This window comes from Salmo trutta, chromosome 14 (assembly GCF_901001165.1).
Source record: "Salmo trutta chromosome 14, fSalTru1.1, whole genome shotgun sequence".
NCBI classification, from domain to species: Eukaryota; Metazoa; Chordata; class Actinopteri; order Salmoniformes; family Salmonidae; genus Salmo; species Salmo trutta.
In genome coordinates this window covers 76937040-76957294 of record NC_042970.1, presented here as the reverse complement: position 1 = coordinate 76957294, position 20255 = coordinate 76937040, and the positions used below count along the sequence as shown (strand labels likewise).

Genomic DNA, 20255 nt, shown 5'->3' with positions numbered 1-20255 from the left:
GTGTCAGAGGAAGGCCCAAAAATGTGTCAAAGACTCCAGTCACAAAAGTCATAGACTGTTCTCTCTGTTACCGCATGGCAAGTGGTACCGGAGCGCCAAGTCTAGGGTCCAAAAGGCTCCTTAACAGCTTCTACCCCCAAGACATAAGACTGCTGAACAATTAATCAAATGGCCACCTGGACTATTTACATTGTCACCCCCCCACCTTTGTTTTTACACTGTACCCACCGCACATTGACTCGGTACCGGTACCCCCTGTATATAGCCTCATTATTGTTATTTTATTATGTTACTTTTTTCATTTTTTACTTTAGTTTATTTAGTAAATATTTTCTTAACTCTATTTTCTTAAAACTGCATTGTTGGTTAAGGGCTTGGAAGTAAGCATTTCACGGTAAGGTCTACACCTGTTGTATTCAGCGCATGTGACAAATACAATTTGACTGGAATAACATTGACATATACACTGACTCGGTGACTGAGTTCATCAGGAAGTGCATAACGGATGTGGTTCCCACTGTGACAATTAAAACCTTTCCAAACCAAAAACATGGATAGATGGTAGCATTCGCACAAAACTGAAACCTCGAAACAACACATTTAACCACGGCAAGGTGACTGGGACATGGACGAGTACAAACAGTCCAGTTATGTCATCTGTAAGGCAATCACACAGGCAAAACAGTACTACAATCAAACAGCACTACAATCAAACAGTACTACAATCAAATAGGCAAAACAGCACTACAATCAAACAGTATTACAATCACACAGGCAAAACAGTACTACAATCAAACAGGCAAAACAGTACTACAATCAAACAGCACTACAATCAAACAGTACTGCAATCAAATAGGCAAAACAGTACTACAATCAAACAGCCAAAACAGTACTACAATCAAACAGCACTACAATCAAACAGTACTACAATCAAATAGGCAAAACAGCACTACAATCAAACAGTATTACAATCAAACAGGCAAAACAGTACTACAATCAGACAGCACTACAATCAAACAGTACTGCAATCAAATAGGCAAAACAGCACTACAATCAAACAGTATTACAATCACATGGGCAAAACAGTACTACAATCAAACAGTACTACAATCAAACAGGCAAAACAGTACTACAATCAAACAGTACTACAATCAAACAGTAATACAATCACACAATACTACTAAGCTATATGGAATTGTTTTAAGGTCATAACAAGGATCATTTTGCTATTTGATTTAGAATTTTAAGACCCCTTGAAGTATCAAAATATATATATCAAAAAATTATTAGCCCATACAAACGCATTGAATAACAGATTCACTACATGGAACAACAGAAGAAAAATATCTAAAGGAAGATAGTTCTGAAGTGACTATCCTATATCTGTGAGAAACATTTGTTATTATTTTTTTTTATATACATGCATTTAACCCTTTATTTTTGTCACTAAACAGTCTCCATATATACTGTACTTCCATTTAAACAGTTGAACTCGGAAGTTTACATACACCTTAACCAAATACATTTCAACTCAGTTTTTCACAATTCCTGACATTTAATCCTAGTAAAACTGCCGTGTCTTAGGTCATTTAGGATCACCACTTTATTTTAAGAACGTGAAATGTCAGAATAATAGTAGAGAGAAGGATTTATTTCAGCTTTTATTTCTTTCATCACATTCCCAGTGGGTCAGAAGTTTACATACACTCAATTAGTATTTGGTAGCATTGCCTTTAAATTGTTTAACTTGGGTCAAACGTTTCGGGTAGCCTTCCACAACCTTCCCACAATAAGTTGGGTGAATTTTGGTCCCATTCCTTCTGACAGAACTGGTGTAACTAAGGTCAGGTTTGTAGGCCTCCTTGCTCGCACACACTTTTTCAGTTCTGCCCACACATTTTCTATAGGATTGAGGTCAGGGCTTTGTGATGGCCACTCCAATACCTTGACTTTGTTGTCCCTAAGCCATTTTGCCACAACTTTGGAAGTATGCTTGGGGTCATTGTCCATTTGGAAGACCCATTAGCGACCAAGCTTTAACTTCCTGACTGATGTCTTGAGATGTTGCTTCAATATATCCACATAATTTTCCTACCTTATGATGCCATCTATTTTGTGACGTGCACCAGACCCTCCTGCAGCAAAGCACCCCCACCACATGATGCTGCCACCCCCATGCTTCACGGTTGGGATGGTGTTCTTCGGCTTGCAAGCCTCCCCCTTTTTCCTCCAAACATAACAATGGTCATTATGGCCTTACCGTTCTATTTTTGTTTCATCAGACCAGAGGACATTTCTCCAAAAAGCACGATCTTTGTCCCCATGTGCAGTTGCAAACCGTAGTCTGGCTTTTATGGCGGTTTTGGAGCAGTGGCTTCTTCCTTGCTGAGAGGCCTTTCCTCCAGCATCTTCACAAGGTCCTTTGCTATTGTTCTGGGATTGATCTGCACTTTTCGCACCAAAGTACGTTCATCTCTAGGAGACAGAACGCGTCTCCTTCCTGAGCGGTATGACGGCTGCATGGTCCCATGGTGTTTATACTTGCGTACTATTGTTTGTACAGATGAATGTGGTACCTTCAGGTGTTTGGAAATTGCTCCCAAGTATGAACCAGATTTGTTGAGGTCTACAATTGTTTTTCTGAGGTCTTGGCTTATTTCTTTTAATTTTCCCATGATGTCAAGCAAAGAGGCACTGAGTTTGAAGGTAGGCCTTGAAATACATCCACAGGTACACCTCCAATTGACTCAAATGATGACAATTAGCCAATCAGAAGCTTCTAAAGCCATGACGGAATTTTCTGGAATTTTCCAAGCTGTTTAAAGGCACAGTCAACTTTGTGTATGTAAACTTCTGACCCACTGGAATTGTGATACAGTGAATTACGAGTGAAATAATCTGTCTGTAAACAATTGTTGGAAAAATTACTTGTGTCATGCACAAAGTAGATGTCCTAACCGACATGCCAAAACTATAGTTTGTTAACAAGAAATTTGTGGGGTGGTTGAAAAACGAGTTTTAATAACTCCAACCTAAGTGTATGTAAACTTCCAACTTCAACTGTATATACTGGACCTTCAGACGAGTATTGTGAGGCCTGTGAGCATCCTAGAGTAAAACAACCAACATGTACGTGTTCATATTAGTGTGTAGCTCAGACTGTTGGGCCGCTACAGACAGAAGTTGGACAGACTTCAGACTAGTCCCCAGACACTTGTGGGGGTCGTACAGCCATTATGTTCATTCCATTTCTGCGGGGAGTGGAAATCGACTTTAGGGTTTTTTAAACTGTCACCACTAGCCTTCGCTCAGTACCCTGCCCTGAACTTTAGTCACTGTCACTAGCCGGATACCACCCGGTACTCAGAGAGACTGCTGCCCGATGTACATAGTCATGGAACTCTGGTCACTTTAATAATGTTTACATATTGTTTTACTAATTTCATATGCATATACTGTATTCTAGTCAAGTCCACCCTATTCCACTATTGCTGTATATCTACTATTCTATCCTACATATTCTACATACAGTTGAAGTCGGAAGTTTACATAAAGTTAGATTGGAGTCATTAAAACTCGTTTTTCAACCACTCCACAAATTTCTTGTTAACAAACTATAGTTTTGGCATGTCGGTTAGGACATCTACTTTGTGCATGACACAAATAATTTTTCCAACAATTGTTTACAGACAGATTATTTCACTTATAATTCACTGTATCACAATTCCAGTGGGTCAGAAGTTTACATACATATGTACTTCAAAGCCTACCTTCAAACTCAGTGCCTCTTTGCTTGACATCATGGGAAAATCAAAAGAAATCAGCCAAGACCTCAGAAAAAAATGGCAAACCTCCACAAGTCTGGTTCATCCTTGGGAGCAATTTCCAAAGGCCTGAAGGTACCATGTTCATCTGTACAAACAATAGTACGCAAGTATAAACACCATGGGACCACGCAGCCGTCATACCGCTCAGGAACGAGATGCGTTCTGTCTCCTAGAGATGAATGTACATTGGTGCAAAAAGTGAAAATCAATCCCAGAACAACAGCAAAGGACCTTGGGAAGATGCCGGAGGAAACAGGTACAAAAGTATCGATATCCACAGTAAAACGAGTCCTATATCGACATAACCTGAAAGGCCGCTCAGCAAGGAAGAAGCCACTGCTCCAAAACAGCCGAAGAACACCATCCCAACCGTGAAACATGGGGGTTGCAGCATCATGTTGTGGGGGTGCTTTGCTGCAGAAGGGTCTGGTGCACGTCACAAAATAGATGGCATCATGAGGTAGGAAAATTATGTTGATAAATTGAAGCAACATCTCAAGACATCAGTCAGGAAGTGAAAGCTTAGTCGCAAATGGGTCTTCCAAATGGACAAGCATACTTCCAAAGTTATGGCAAAACGGCTTAAGGACAACAAAGTCAAGGTATTGGAGTGGCCATAACAAAGCCCTGACCTCAATTCCTATAGAAAATTTGTGGGCAGAACTGAAAAAGCATGTGCGAGCAAGGAGGCCTACAAAACTGACTCAGTTACAACAGCTCTGTCAGGAGGAATGGGCCAAAATTCACCCAACTTATTGTGTGAAGCTTGTGGAAGGCTACCCGAAACATTTTACCCAAGTTAAACAATTTAAAGCCAATGCTACCAAATACTAATTGTTTGCATGTAAACTTCTGACCCAATGGGAATGTGATAATAAAAAAAGCTGAAATAAATCATTCTCTCAACTATTATTCTGACATTTCACATTCTTAAAATAAAGTGGTGATCCTAACTGACCTAAGACAGGGAATTTTTACTCTGATTAAATGTCAGGAATTGTGAAACTGCATTTAAATATATTTGGCTAAGATGTATGTAAACTTCCAACTTCAACTGTATATACGACATATTCTATCCTACATATTCTACATATATACAACATATTCTATTGAGATACTGTCCATGTCTATACATCCCATCATATACATCTATATTTATATTCCGGACTCTGGCATTGCTCATCCTAATATTTCTATATTTCTTAATTACATTATTTTACTTTAGATTTGTATGTATTGTTTTATACTGTCAGATATTACCTCACTGTTGGAGCTAGGAACATAAGCATTTAGTTAGATATTACCTCACTGTTGGAGCTAGGAACATAAGCATTTAGTTAGATATTACCTCACTGTTGGAGCTAGGAACATAAGCATTTAGTTAGATATTACCTCACTGTTGGAGCTAGGAACATAAGCATTTAGTTAGATATTACTTCACTGTTGGAGCTAGGAACATAAGCATTTAGTTAGATATTACTTCACTGTTGGAGCTAGGAACATAAGCATTTTGTTAGATATTACCTCACTGTTGGAGCTAGGAACATAAGCATTTAGTCAGATATTACCTCACTGTTGGAGCTAGGAACATAAGCATTTAGTTAGATATTACCTCACTGTTGGAGCTAGGAACATAAGCATTTTGTTAGATATTACCTCACTGTTGGAGCTAGGAACATAAGCATTTAGTTAGATATTACTTCACTGTTGGAGCTAGGAACATAAGCATTTTGTTAGATATTACCTCACTGTTGGAGCTAGGAACATAAGCATTTAGTTAGATATTACTTCACTGTTGGAGCTAGGAACATAAGCATTTAGTTAGATATTACTTCACTGTTGGAGCTAGGAACATAAGCATTTTGTTAGATATTACCTCACTGTTGGAGCTAGGAACATAAGCATTTAGTCAGATATTACCTCACTGTTGGAGCTAGGAACATAAGCATTTAGTCAGATATTACCTCACTGTTGGAGCTAGGAACATAAGCATTTAGTCAGATATTACCTCACTGTTGGAGCTAGGAACATAAGCATTTAGTTAGATATTACCTCACTGTTGGAGCTAGGAACATAAGCATTTTGCTACACCCGCAATAACATCTGCTACATATGTGCATGTTACCAATAACATCTGCTACATATGTGTATGTTACCAATAACATCTGCTACATATGTGTAGGTTACCAATAACATCTGCTACATATGTGTATGTTACCAATAACATCTACTACATATGTGTATGTTACCAATAACATCTGCTACATATGTGTAGGTTACCAATAACATCTACTACATATGCGTATGTTACCAATAACATCTACTACATATGTGTATGTTACCAATAACATCTACTACATATGTGTATGTTACCAATAACATCTACTACATATGCGTATGTTACCAATAACATCTACTAAATATGCGTATGTTACCAATAACATCTGCTACATATGCGTATGTTACCAATAACATCTGCTACATATGCGTATGTTACCAATAACATCTACTACATATGCGTATGTTACCAATAACATCTGCTACATATGTGTATGTTACCAATAACATCTACTACATATGTGTATGTTACCAATAACATCTGCTACATATGTGCATGTTACCAATAACATCTACTACATATGCGTATGTTACCAATAACATCTACTACATATGTGTATGTTACCAATAACATCTACTACATATGTGTATGTTACCAATAACATCTACTACATATGTGTATGTTACCAATAACATCTGCTACATATGCGTATGTTACCAATAACATCTACTACATATGCGTATGTTACCAATAACATCTGCTACATATGCGTATGTTACCAATAACATCTGCTACATATGCATATGTTACCAATAACATCTACTACATATGCGTATGTTACCAATAACATCTGCTACATATGTGTATGTTACCAATAACATCTACTACATATGTGTATGTTACCAATAACATCTGCTACATATGTGCATGTTACCAATAACATCTGCTACATATGTGTATGTTACCAATGACATCTGCTACATATGTGTATGTTACCAATAACATCTGCTACATATGTGTATGTTACCAATAACATCTACTACATATGTGTATGTTACCAATAACATCTGCTACATATGTGTATGTTACCAATAACATCTACTACATATGTGTATGTTACCAATAACATCTGCTACATATGTGCATGTTACCAATAACATCTGCTACATATGTGTATGTTACCAATAACATCTGCTACATATGTGTAGGTTACCAATAACATCTGCTACATATGTGTATGTTACCAATAACATCTACTACATATGTGTATGTTACCAATAACATCTGCTACATATGTGTAGGTTACCAATAACATCTACTACATATGCGTATGTTACCAATAACATCTACTACATATGTGTATGTTACCAATAACATCTACTACATATGCGTATGTTACCAATAACATCTACTACATATGCGTATGTTACCAATAACATCTACTACATATGCGTATGTTACCAATAACATCTGCTACATATGCGTATGTTACCAATAACATCTGCTACATATGCGTATGTTACCAATAACATCTACTACATATGCGTATGTTACCAATAACATCTGCTACATATGTGTATGTTACCAATAACATCTACTACATATGTGTATGTTACCAATAACATCTGCTACATATGTGCATGTTACCAATAACATCTACTACATATGCGTATGTTACCAATAACATCTACTACATGTTACCAATAACATCTGCTACATATGCGCATGTTACCAATAACATCTGCTACATATGTGTATGTTACCAATGACATCTGCTACATATGTGTATGTTACCAATAACATCTGCTACATATGTGTATGTTACCAATAACATCTACTACATATGTGTATGTTACCAATAACATCTGCTACATATGTGTATGTTACCAATAACATCTACTACATATGTGTATGTTACCAATAACATCTGCTACATATGTGTATGTTACCAATAACATCTGCTACATATGTGTATGTTACCAATAACATCTGCTACATATGTGTATGTTACCAATAACATCTACTACATATGTGTATGTTACCAATAACATCTGCTACATATGTGTATGTTACCAATAACATCTGCTACATATGTGTATGTTACCAATAACATCTGCTACATATGTGTATGTTACAAATAACATCTGCTACATATGTGTATGTTACCAATAACATCTACTACATATGTGTATGTTACCAATAACATCTGCTACATATGTGTATGTTACCAATAACATCTACTACATATGTGTATGTTACCAATACAATTTGATTTGTGTGCAAGACTGCAGCCCACCGCCACACGCACACACAAAAGACTGCAGCCAACTGCGCACGCACGCCCACACACTCTTCCTCCGCGATATTCCAACCAGAGACGGGGCAATGAGCTGATGTGATGCATCATGGGAATTGGGAAGGCTCTCTCTCAGTGGAATGTCAATGAGAGCCTGTACAGAATACATAAAGGTTGGTTGGGTGTGTGTTGCATGTTTGTGTGTGTGTGTGTGTGTGTGTGTGTGTGTGTGTGTGTGTGTGTGTGTGTGTGTGTGTGTGTGTGTGTGTGTGTGTGTGTGTGTGTGTGTGTGTGTGTGTGTGTGTGTGTGTGAGTGAGTAAGAGAGAGAACCTGTCCGCAATAAATAGCGGAACAGATCGGTCAGTAGTTAAGCTAACAGGCCGTCTGACATTTGAGAGGAAGAGAACGTGAGGAGAATGGAATGTCTGCGGACCGGATGCTGCTTCCTGTCTGTCTGTCTGTCTGTCTGTCTGTCTGTCTGTCTGTCTGTCTGTCTGTCTGTCTGTCTGTCTGTCTGTCTGTCTGTCTGTCTGTCTGTCTCTAACCTTTAGTCCAACAGACTGAACCCAGTTAGTTGGAGTCTGGGGTTTGGGTAACATTCACATGCTGTGTGTGTGTGTGTGTGTGTGTGTGTGTGTGTGTGTGTGTGTGTGTGTGTGTGTGTGTGTATCATAATAATGCTCCCCAAAGTGATCTCTCCACTCTGATGGAGCTGTAGTGGAGCGGGTCGAGAGCTTCAAGTTTCTTAGCGTCCACATCACTAATGAATTATCATGTTCCACACAGTCGTGAAGAGGGCACGACCGTGCATCTTCCCCCTCAGGAGGCAGAAAAGATTTGGCATGAGCCCTCGGATCCTCAAAAACTTATACAGCTGCACCATTGAGAGCATCTTGACTGGCTGCATCACCGCTTGTTATGGTAAATGCAGCGACCTCGAACGCATATCACTATAGAGGGTGGTGCGGACAGCCCAGTACATCACTGGGGCCAAGCTCCCTGCCTTCCAGGACTTCTATATCAGGCAGTGTCAGAGAAAGGCCCGGAGAATTGTCAGACTTCAACCACCCATGCCATAGACTGTTCAATCTGCCACTGTCCGGCAAATGGTACCGGAGCATCGGCTACAGCTTCTAACCCCATGCCATAAGACTGCTAAATAGACATCATCAGACCACAAAACAGTTCATTAAATGGTTACCCAGACTATCTGCACTGAACCTATCTGCACTGACTTTATGCACACTACTATACTGTATATGAGTATTTCTATAAATAACAGGGCCAATGTGTGACATTGGGATCAACATTTCAAAATGGTTTGAAACAAAAATGTTAATAATTTTTATGCAGTTCGACATGTGTACTTAGAGGAATATATGCAAATTGGCCCATACGTCCACTTAGAACAACATAGGCCTAGAACTATTCTTCCTTTAAGCAGGGTTCATACAGACATTGGCAAGTCAAATTCAACTACTTTTAGGGACTTTTTCAAGCACTTCATTGTAATTTTCAAGGACTTCAGTGTTATACAATTCTGCGTCAGGTAGCCTAGTGGATAAGAGCATTGGGCCAGTAACCAAAAGGTTGCTGGTTTGAATCCCCGAGCCGACTAGATGAAAAATCTGTCGATGTGCCCTTGAGCAAGGCACTTAAACCTAATTGTTCCTGTAAGTCGCTCTGGATAAGAGTGTCTGCTAAATTACTCAAATGCAATCATTTTGATTTATGTACATATAGGGCTTAATATAGAACCCCCCCCACACACACACACACAGCCCACCCCCCAAAAAGCAAGCAAAAAGTGTCAAAAGAAGTATGCCATTACCACTTTAAGAATAATACATTTTTTAGGCCTTGCCAATGCATTGATTTTGTAATTATTATTAGATTCTATAATGTGTCCTGACTAAATAAATAGGATGTATGCATGGTGATGTTTCTGTAGACTATGTGGCCTACGCAGGCACACATAATAAAGCCATCAATAGTGTTAGCATTAACCTCACCATCTGTTTTTAGAATGACCATGCTACCAAAAACCAGGTTCCTTTTGTAATGGAAGGATTTGTTTGGAAAGCCAAGTTGAAGCCAGCATTAGATATTATTAATTTCTGAGCTTCGAGTTCAACTAGGCTACTTCAAACCCCTTGTAATTGTTTAAAATTGCAGGTGTAACATGGAAACCGAAATGTATTTGTCATGTTATTTCATTACGAGCTCATATTGTGAATGAGCCCACTAGGCTATGTCATTTGTTGTCATTATATCCAGAATAATTCATAGGAATAGAGTTGGGTGTTGCGCAATCGTCTATCCTACGCAATTAGGCACAGTAAGGGTCCAGTTCGAGGGATGAAAATATTAATTCATTACCTTGATGCTTTCTCTGTTAAATCTCACGAGACCCTGCTGTAAATCAAGCAGACTACAAGACTACAACAACTTCTGGCGCCGACAGCGATGGCCACCTCGCTTTGCGTTCCTAGGAAACTATGCGGTATTTTGTTTTTTTATGTGTTATTTCTTACATTGTTACCCCAGGAAATCTTAAGTTTTATTACATATAGTCAGGAGGAACTATTGGATATAAGAGCAACGTCAACTCACCAACATTACGACCAGGAATACGACTTTCCCGAAGCGGATCCTCTGTTTGGTCCACCACCCAGGACAATGGATCGGATCCCAGCCGGCGACCCAAAACAACGGCGCCGCAGAAGGGGCAGACGGAGCGGTCTTCTGCTCAGGCTCCGTATACGGGCACATCACGCACCAGTCCCGAGCATACTACTCGCCAATGTCCAGTCTCTTGACAACAAGGTAGACAAAATCCGAGCAAGGGTTGCCTTCCAGAGAGACATCAGAGACTGTAACGTTCTTTGTTTCACGGAAACATGGCTCACTCGGGATACGTTATCAGAGTCAGTACAGCCACCTGGTTTCTTCACGCATCGCGCCGACAGAAACAAACATCTCTCTGGTAAGAAGGGCCTTATGATTAACGAGACGTGGTGTGATCATAACAACATACAGGAACTCAAGTCCTTTCGTTCACCTGACCTAGATTTCCTAACAATCAAATGCCGACCGCATTATCTACCGAGAGAATTCTCTTCGATCATAATCACAGCCGTGTATATCCCCCCCCAAGCAGACACATCGACAGCCCTGAAAGAACTTCATTTGACTCTATGTAAACTGGAAACCACATATCCTGAGGCTGCATTTATTGAAGCTGGGGATTATAACAAGGCTAATCTGAAAACAAGGCTCCCTAAATTCTATCAGCATATCGATTGTGCAACAAGGGTTGGTAAAACCCTAGACCACTGTTATTCTAACTTCCGAGACGCATATAAGGCCCTCCCCCGCCCTCACTTCGGAAAAGCTGACCACGACTCCATTTTGTTGCTCCCAGCCTATAGACAGAAACTAAAACAGGAAGCGCCCGTGCTCAGGTCTGTTCAAAGCTAGTCCGACCAATCGGATTCCACGCTTCAAGATTGCTTCGATCACGTGGACTGGGATATGTTCCGCATAGCGTCGGACAATAATATTGATGAATACGCTGATTCGTTGAGCGAGTTTATTAGCAAGTGCATTGGTGATGTTGTACCCACAGCATCTACTAAAACCTTCCCCAACCAGAAACCGTGGATTGATGGCAGCATTCGCGCAAAACTGAAAGCGCGAACCCCTGCTTTTAATCAGGGCAAGGTGACCGGAAACATGACCGAATACAAACAGTGTAGCTATTCCCTACGCAAGGCAATCAAACAAGCTAAGCGTCAGTATAGAGACAAAGTGGAGTCGCAATTCAATGGCTCAGACACAAGAGGTATGTGGCAGGGTCGACAGTCAATCACGGACTACAAAAGGAAAACCAGCCCCGTCGCGGACCACGATGTCTTGCTCCCAGACAAACTAAACAACTTCTTTGCTCGCTTTGAGGACAATACAGTGCCACTGACACGGTCCGCTACCAAAACCTGCGGGCTCTCCTTCACTGCAGCCAACGTGAGTAAAACATTTAAATGTGTTAACCCTCGCAAGGCTGCCGGCCCAGACGGCATCCCCAGCCGCATCCTCAGAGCTTGCGCAGACCAGCTGGCTGGTGTGTTTACGGACATATTCAATCAATCCTTATCCCAGTGTGCTGTTCCCACATGCTTCAAGAGGGCCACCATTGTTCCTGTTCCCAAGAAAGCTAAGGTAACTGAGCTAAACGACTACCGCCCCGTAGCACGCACTTCCATCATCATGAAGTGCTTTGAGACTAGTCAAGGACCATATCACCTCCACCCTACCTGACACCCTAGACCCACTCCAATTTGCTTACCGCCCCAATAGGTCCACAGACAACGCAATCGCAATCACACTGCCCTAACCCATCTGGACAAGAGGAATACCTATGTAAGAATGCTGTTCATCGACTACAGCTCAGCATTTAACACCATAGTACCCTCCAAACTCGTCATTAAGCTCGAGACCCTGGGTCTCGACCCCGCCCTGTGCAACTGGGTCCTGGACTTCCTGACGGGCCGCAGCAGCACCTCTTCAACCTCAGGAGGCTGAAGAAATTTGGCTTGTCACCAAAAACACTCACAAACCTTTACAGATGCATAATCGAGAGCATCCTGTCGGGCTGTATCACCGCCTGCGAGGTCAGTACAGGTGCATCAAAGCGGGGACCAAGAGACTGAAAAACAGCTTCTATCTCAAGGCCATCAGACTGTTAAACAGCCATCACTAGCATTGAGTGGCTGCTGCCAACATACTGACTCATCTCTATCCACTTTAATAATGGAAATATTTATGTAATAAATGTATCACTAGCCACTTTAAACAATGCCACTTTAAATAATGTTTACATACCCTACATTACTCATCTCATATATATATATATACTGTACTCTATACCATCTACTGCCGTTCGGCCATCGCTCATTCATATATTTTTATGTACATATTCTTGTTCATTCCTTTACACTTGTGTGTATAAGGTAGTTGTTGTGAAATTGTTAGATTACTTGTTAGTTATTACCGCATGGTCGGAACTAGAAGCACAAGCATTTCGCTACACTCGCATTAACATCTGCTAACCATGTGTATGTGACAAATACATTTTGATTTGATTTGAGATTATCAACATCGATTCGCTAGGGATATTAAATCCAATGTGAATCCAGACACAACTATCTTCACCGGAGTAAGGAATGAGACACCAAAACATTCTGGACATTCCTCAGGAACTCAAGGCCTACCTTCAAACTCAATGCCTCTTTGCTTGACATCATGGGAAAATCAAAAGAAATCAGCCAAGTCTGGTTCATCCTTGGGAGCAATTTCCAAACGCCTGAAGGTTCCACGTTCATCTGTACGAACAATAGTACGCAAGTATAAACCCCATGGGACCATGCAGCCGTCATACCGCTCAGGAAGGAGATGCGTTCTGTCTCCTAGAGATGAATGTACTGTGGTGCGAAAAGTGCAAATCAATCCCAGAGCAACAGCAAAGAACCTTGTGAAGATGCTGGAGGAAACAGGTACAAAAGTATCTATATCCACAGTAAAACGAGTCCTATATCGACATAACCTGAAAGGCTGCTCAGAAAGGAAGAAGCCACTGCTCCAAAACCGCCATAAAAAAGCCAGACTACGGTTTGCAACTGCACATGGGGACAAAGATTGTACGTTTTGGAGAAATGTCCTCTGGTCTGATGAAACAAAAATAAAACTGTTTGCCAATAATGACCATCGTTATGTTTGGAGGAAAAAGGGGGAGGCTTGCACACTGAAGAACACCATCCCAACCGTGAAGCATGGGGGTGGCAGCATCATGTTGTGGGGGTGCTTTGCTGCAGAAGGGACTGATGCACCAAGATAGATGGCATCATGAGGTAGGAAAATTATGTGGATATATCGAAGCAACATCTCAAGACATCAGTCAGGAAGTTAAAGCTTGGTCGCAAATGGCTCTTCCAAATGGACAATGAACCCAAGCATACTTCCAAAGTTGTGGCAAAATGGCTTTACGCACAACAAAGTCGAGGTATTGGAGTGGCCATAACAAAGCCCTGACCTCAATCCTATAGATCATTTGTGGGCAGAACTGAAAAAGTGTGTGTGAGCAAAGAGGCCTACAAACCTGACTCCATTACACCAGCTCTGTCAGGAGGAATGGACCAAAATTCACCCAACTTCTTGTGGTAAGCTTGTGGAAGGCTACCCAAAACGTTTGACCCAAGTTAAACAATTTAAAGGCAATGCTACCAAATACTAATTGAGTGTATGTAAACTTCTGACCAACTGGGAATGTTATGAAATAAATAAAAGCTGAAATAAATCCTTCTCTCTACTATTATGCTGACATTTCACATTCTTAAAATAAAGTGGTGATCCTAACTGACCTAAGACAGGGAATATTTACAAGGATTACATTTTAGGAAATGTGAAGAACTGAGTTTAAATGTATTTGGCTAAGGTGTATGTAAACTTCCGACTTCAACTGTATCTACCTCAAATACCTCGTACCTCTGCACATTGATCTGGTACTAATACTCCCTGTATAGAGCTCCATTGTTGTGGATTTTACTCTGTGTGTTACTATTAGTATTATTTTGTATTTCTTTTTAACTCTGCATCGTTGGGAAGAGCATTTCACAGTAAAGTCTACAACAGTTGTATTCAGTGCATGTGACAAATAAAATGTGATTTGATTTGTCTCTGTTCACTTAGACTGGTGTGTCACAACGCACACACTCACACCAGTGTGTTGTTGTTATGCAGTGTGTGTGGTCAATGAGTCATGTCATAGCTGACAACCCATGATTTCTGCAGACATCATTGAATCATAATTCTGAGCAGATATTTAACAGTTTTTGGAATATGAACACAGTTCTTCCATTAAATGTGTTTTGGTAAATGTTCAGTGCATATTGTTAAAAGTAGTCCTTGTGCATAGAGCTGTATGATTTGTTAAACTTTGAAATCAATGGTTTTTGTTTGGCATACATTTTAAGTGAAGAATCTGAGTTGGCAAGAGCACAAACAAACAGATCTGGGAGACCAGGCTAGAGAGAGGCCAGTGTGTGTGTGTGTGTGTGTGTGTGTGTGTGTGTGTGTGTGTGTGTGTGTGTGTGTGTGTGTCTCAAAGTTATTTTCTCACCATACTGTAGTTCTTCTGGAAGTGTGCGCCATCACTCCGGAACATCTGAGAGAGAGCACTTTTCCCCACTGCAGCATCTCCTGAAGAGGGGAAGGGTGGCGCGACAGAGAGAGAGAGAGACAGAGAGAGAGAGAGATGAACAAACATCATTGTAAATACAACCTATATTTATGTTTATTTATTTTCCCTTTTGTACTTTAACTATTTTCACATCATTACAACACTGTATATAGACATAATATGACATTTGAAATGTCTTTATTCTTTTGGAACTTTTATAAGAGTAATGTTTACTGTAAATGTTTTATTGTTTATTTCACTTTTGTTTATTATCTATTTCACTTGCTTTGGCAATGTAAACATGTTTACATTTACATACGTATCTTCCATGTTTACCCTACTCAAACGTGTAATCCTAGACTTATGTAACTTGCAAATGCTTGTAAAACTGTTAGCTATCTAGGGCCTTTTCTAACTTAGCTAGCTAGCTGCTCTGTCCTATCCAACGTTTTGCAAGCTAGCCTATCTCTCAGCTACTTTCTTTACAGTACAGACATACAGTACATACATTTCTAAATCTTACCTACAAGAAGGCACCTTGCTCTTAATTTCACCATGGCAGCGTACAAACAAATAAATATATTAGAACAATCTTCAAAACTGCTTTGTGTTTTTTATTTTACGCTACAGAATCTTCCTTCCGCCTCAGCAACATGGACACGACGCGTTTCCTAGCAACCTGAGCAGAAACGCTCTCACTGATCCAACCCTCAAGCACGTATCGATATCTGCGCTGTCATTGGCCAGCTGTGTCAACGTAAGAGCGTTGACGTCAACCTGAGCCCAACGTGACTGTTCCCTTAATTACCGCTAGATGGAAGCGTTCATTGACTGTAGACCAATTTTCTAGCAATTAGCCTACTGAATTTTACTCCCGTGTTAGAGCCAGTAAGGTATTAAGAATTGTTTTATGTACTGCATAAAACATCACAGTGCCATCCGTTTTGTCACCAAAGCCCCATATACAACCCACCACTGCGACCTGTATGCTCTCGTTGGCTGGCCTTCACTTCATAATCGTCGCCAAACACATTGGCTCCAGGTCATCTACAAGACCCTGCTAGGTAAAGTCCCCCCTTATCTCCGCTCACTGGTCACCATAGCAGCACCCACCTGTAGCACGCGCTCCAGCAGGTATATCTCTCTGGTCACCCCTAAAGCCAACTCCTCCTTTGGTCGTCTCTCCTTCCAGTTCTCAGCTGCCAATGACTGGAACAAACTACAAAAATCTCTAAAACTGGAAACACTTATCTCCCTCACTAGCTTTAAGCACCAGCTGTCAGAGCAGCTCACAGATCTCTACACCTGTACATAGCCCATCTTTAATTGAGCCCAAACTACTACCTTTTCCCCTACTGTATTTATTTATTTTATTTATTTTGCTCCTTTGCACCATATTATTTATATTTTAACTTTTAACTTTCTTCAAACTACAAATCTACCATTCCAGTGTTTTTCTTGCCATACTTTATTTACTTTGCCACCATGGCATTTTTTTGCCTTTACCTCCATTATCTCACATCATTTGCTCACATTGTATATAGTCTTATTTTTTTCTACTGCATCATTGATTGTATGTTGTTTTACTCCATGTGTAACTCTGTGTTTTTGTATGTTGTCGAACTGCTTTGCTTTATCTTGGCCAGGTCGCAATTGTAAATGAGAACTTGTTCTCAACTTGCCTACCTGGTTAAATAAAGGTGAAATAAATAAAAATTAAAAATTAAAAAAATAAAACTGCCTCAGTTATATTTTCAATGGAACATGCATCCCATCTTTTAGAATAGCTAATCAACATAATTTGAATGCACACAGGTACATTCATATCTATAAAATATGCACTGCTTGACAGGCCATCCTTTCTATCATGATTTTCTATAGTAGGTAGCCCTAAATTCTATCTCCTAAATGCCATGTTGTGTCCTAAGATTATTAGAAGCAAAAATTAGACTGCCAAAGTCTATGTAAGTCTTCCCCCTCAACTCAGTTTTCCCTCTTCTCTCTCTTTCTCGGCTATGACAAACGACCTGCACATGACTCTCCAATGGGCCGTAGCGAATTCAGTGTTGCCAACTCTTCAGTAAGGAAAGTAACTATTGGCTGTCCTAAAAGTTGCTAAATGACATCATCACCTAATTTGCATAATTGGCCATGTGCATGTAATTGTGATGGATGCTGTAGGAGAGAGGAATAACGTTGAGACAAAAAGTGAGTAAAAAAATACCCTAAATATGTTTAGAACTACAAATGAACTTTCGTCTGTTGATTCTTGTTTTTTTTTATGTCACAATTCCAACCCTCCTCCTTTATCCAGGCTTGGGACCGGCAAGTGACCCAAAAGAGACACTCTGGCGGAGTTACTTAGTTTTAATTTTTTTTTTTTAGTTTAGTTTTCTTAATTTGGTTTGGTTTTTAACCTTACGGTCCACTTAGGAGCCTACAACAAGTCACAGTAAAACATTAACATTTTTAACCGTAACATTTTTTACATTTTTTTTGTATACAATTTACATTAACAATCTAAATAGACCAAAAAGAGACAGAAAAAACTGTCAATGTGAGAAAATTATGGTAACTAGTCTGGCCCTAATTCAGGTTAATAGTTTTTTTTCAGACCCCCCTCCACACACACACACAGGCTGTGCTGGCTCACAGAAAGAGTGGGTCATCATCATTTTGGTCAAGGCTCTCTATGGCAGGTTCAGCAACTGGGGGAGCTGACTTAAATGAGTAAGCAGCTGATGTGCCAAAATGCTGCAAAACATCAGGCAGCTGGTGCTCATGCAAGCCTCACCAGACAGCTTCAGTCCATATCGAATGTACAGGATGGAGTTAAGGGTCTGCAAGGACATCCCATTTCTAAGTTTGCTTTTTACTACACTCATCTGGCTGAATACTCTCTCAACTTCAGCATTCGAGCGTCGCAAGGACAACACAGACACAGCAGCCATGGCAAGTTCTTGAAACGGGTTGATGTCAGCTGCATCCCTGAACTTCCAAATCTCACTCCAGAAGCCCAGTGCTTTTTGGTCTCATTCCATTTACTAAGATGGATGGCACGCCATTGCTGGACAATCTTGTCTATCTCTGCAGGGGAGTAGCCAAGGAGCTTGGCTATGTTTTCTATTTCTCCAGGGCTCTTATTGAGCTTTAGAGTTTCCTCCACATTGAAAACTGACATGTACTGCAATGCTTCGATGTTGTCCGGCAGTCTCACCCTCAACTCATTAGTGAGGGAGATGGTGAAGGCTACACACTGCTTTCGGACATTGTTTTCATCCTCAGGCGCAAGGTGAAGCTCAGATGCCTTTGACTCATAAAGGTAACCAAGGTACGGTTTGGGACTGATGTATCCATCTATTGGCCCTTTGAGTACATCAACATTTGCCAGTGGATTCAGCACCCTGCTGCTCACAGACTTGATCAGGCTAACCAAGCTGTCAAGTAGCTTAAGAGGATCTACTTGCTCTCCCTCAAAAGCCTTGATGGCCAACTGTACCTCACCCAGCACTGACTTCAAAAAAGTCAGATACAATATATTTTGAGGATCACTGTACATGGAGTATAAAACCTCAGCCATGTAGCAGTTGGTGACTGCGAAATGCAGCCTAAGCTCCTCCCACTGGTCCATAATGCATGAAACCGCGGGTTCAATGGAGAGTCAACGTGTGGCACACACCTTGGTTATGTGTAAAGGTTTCTCCCCACAGTTGATGGTCTCATATATGGCCTTGTAGGCCTCCCTGCGCTTTGGAGACACTGAAAACCAGTTATAAGTCTCCCGTACCAAGTACTCCACACTACAGGGGATGGTGTCATTGGAAGCATGACTTACAGCAAGCTGCAGAGAGTGGCACACACAGCGAATAAGAACCAGATATTTGAGGCCATACTCCTCCTTCAGCACTGTTAATCTTCGTCATAAGAGGCATTGTCAGTCCCTATCCCCAGGAGTTTCTCTTTTTTAAGACAACACTTCTCGAGGAAAGCCACAACAGCACGGGCTATAGATTTGGCATCTCCTCCCTCCAACTCAACAAGCCCCAGAAATGTTGATACAATTGTCTGCTTGGTGTCACTAAAGTACCTTATCACAACCCCCAGGTACTTAGAAACACTTACATCCGTGGACTCATCGAGGAGGAGGCTGAAACGCTGGTCACCCACATCTGCGACCAACTTTTTCAGAAAGTATGGTGCTAGAACACCATTAATCATTTCTGTGCATGTTGTCCTGTGCATTTTGAAGTGGGTAGCAGCAGTGGAGTCTGAGAAAGCAGCTCTACATGCTTCTCCAATGTGATCATATGCCAGCATGGAACAGTGTTCAGCGATAGCTAATGGTGGCCTCAGCATTTTTGCAGAGTTCATTTTTCTAAACCATAAATAGCAGCTTGTTTTGGGTGGAACTGTTATAAGGCTTTGCCTTTTGAGTATGTTTGAGTTGTCATGTGTTTTTTTACATCGCTAAGTTTGGGGTAGAAATCAGCCTTACAATACAGGCAGTATGCCCGTGTATCATCTCCAATAAACAGCTTCAACCAGCCTTTGAATTCAGGGTTTGATTCCCACTCCTTTCTGTATTTTTGAGTGTACAGTTTAGACTGAGACATGATGAGCTAGCCAGCTAGATGTTTAGCTTATGTCACAGAGAGGCACACACACAGTGGACAAGGTGAGTAAGTGACTGAGGCTGTGTGAGTCAAATGCAATGATTTATTTTAGACAAAGAACATTTTACATTTACATCCTGCCCTGAATGTAAGCCAGGGCGGGATCAGCCAGCGGCGGCTTCCCGCATGCACGATTAATTTGTAGTCTGGATGCGGAGGGGTGAA

General features: G+C 40.7%; 1 long non-coding RNA gene across 1 annotated transcript; it reads right to left on the bottom strand.

Moving 5' to 3' along the window:
* Positions 1-15348: 15348 nt before the first annotated feature.
* On the bottom strand, positions 15349-16104 carry LOC115147441 (uncharacterized). The gene is made up of 2 exons (XR_003866338.1): positions 15941-16104; positions 15349-15437 (listed from the first exon to the last, which is right to left on the bottom strand). It is a non-coding gene; the product is annotated as an uncharacterized LOC115147441 (long non-coding RNA).
* Between the last annotated feature and the right edge of the window lie 4151 nt (positions 16105-20255).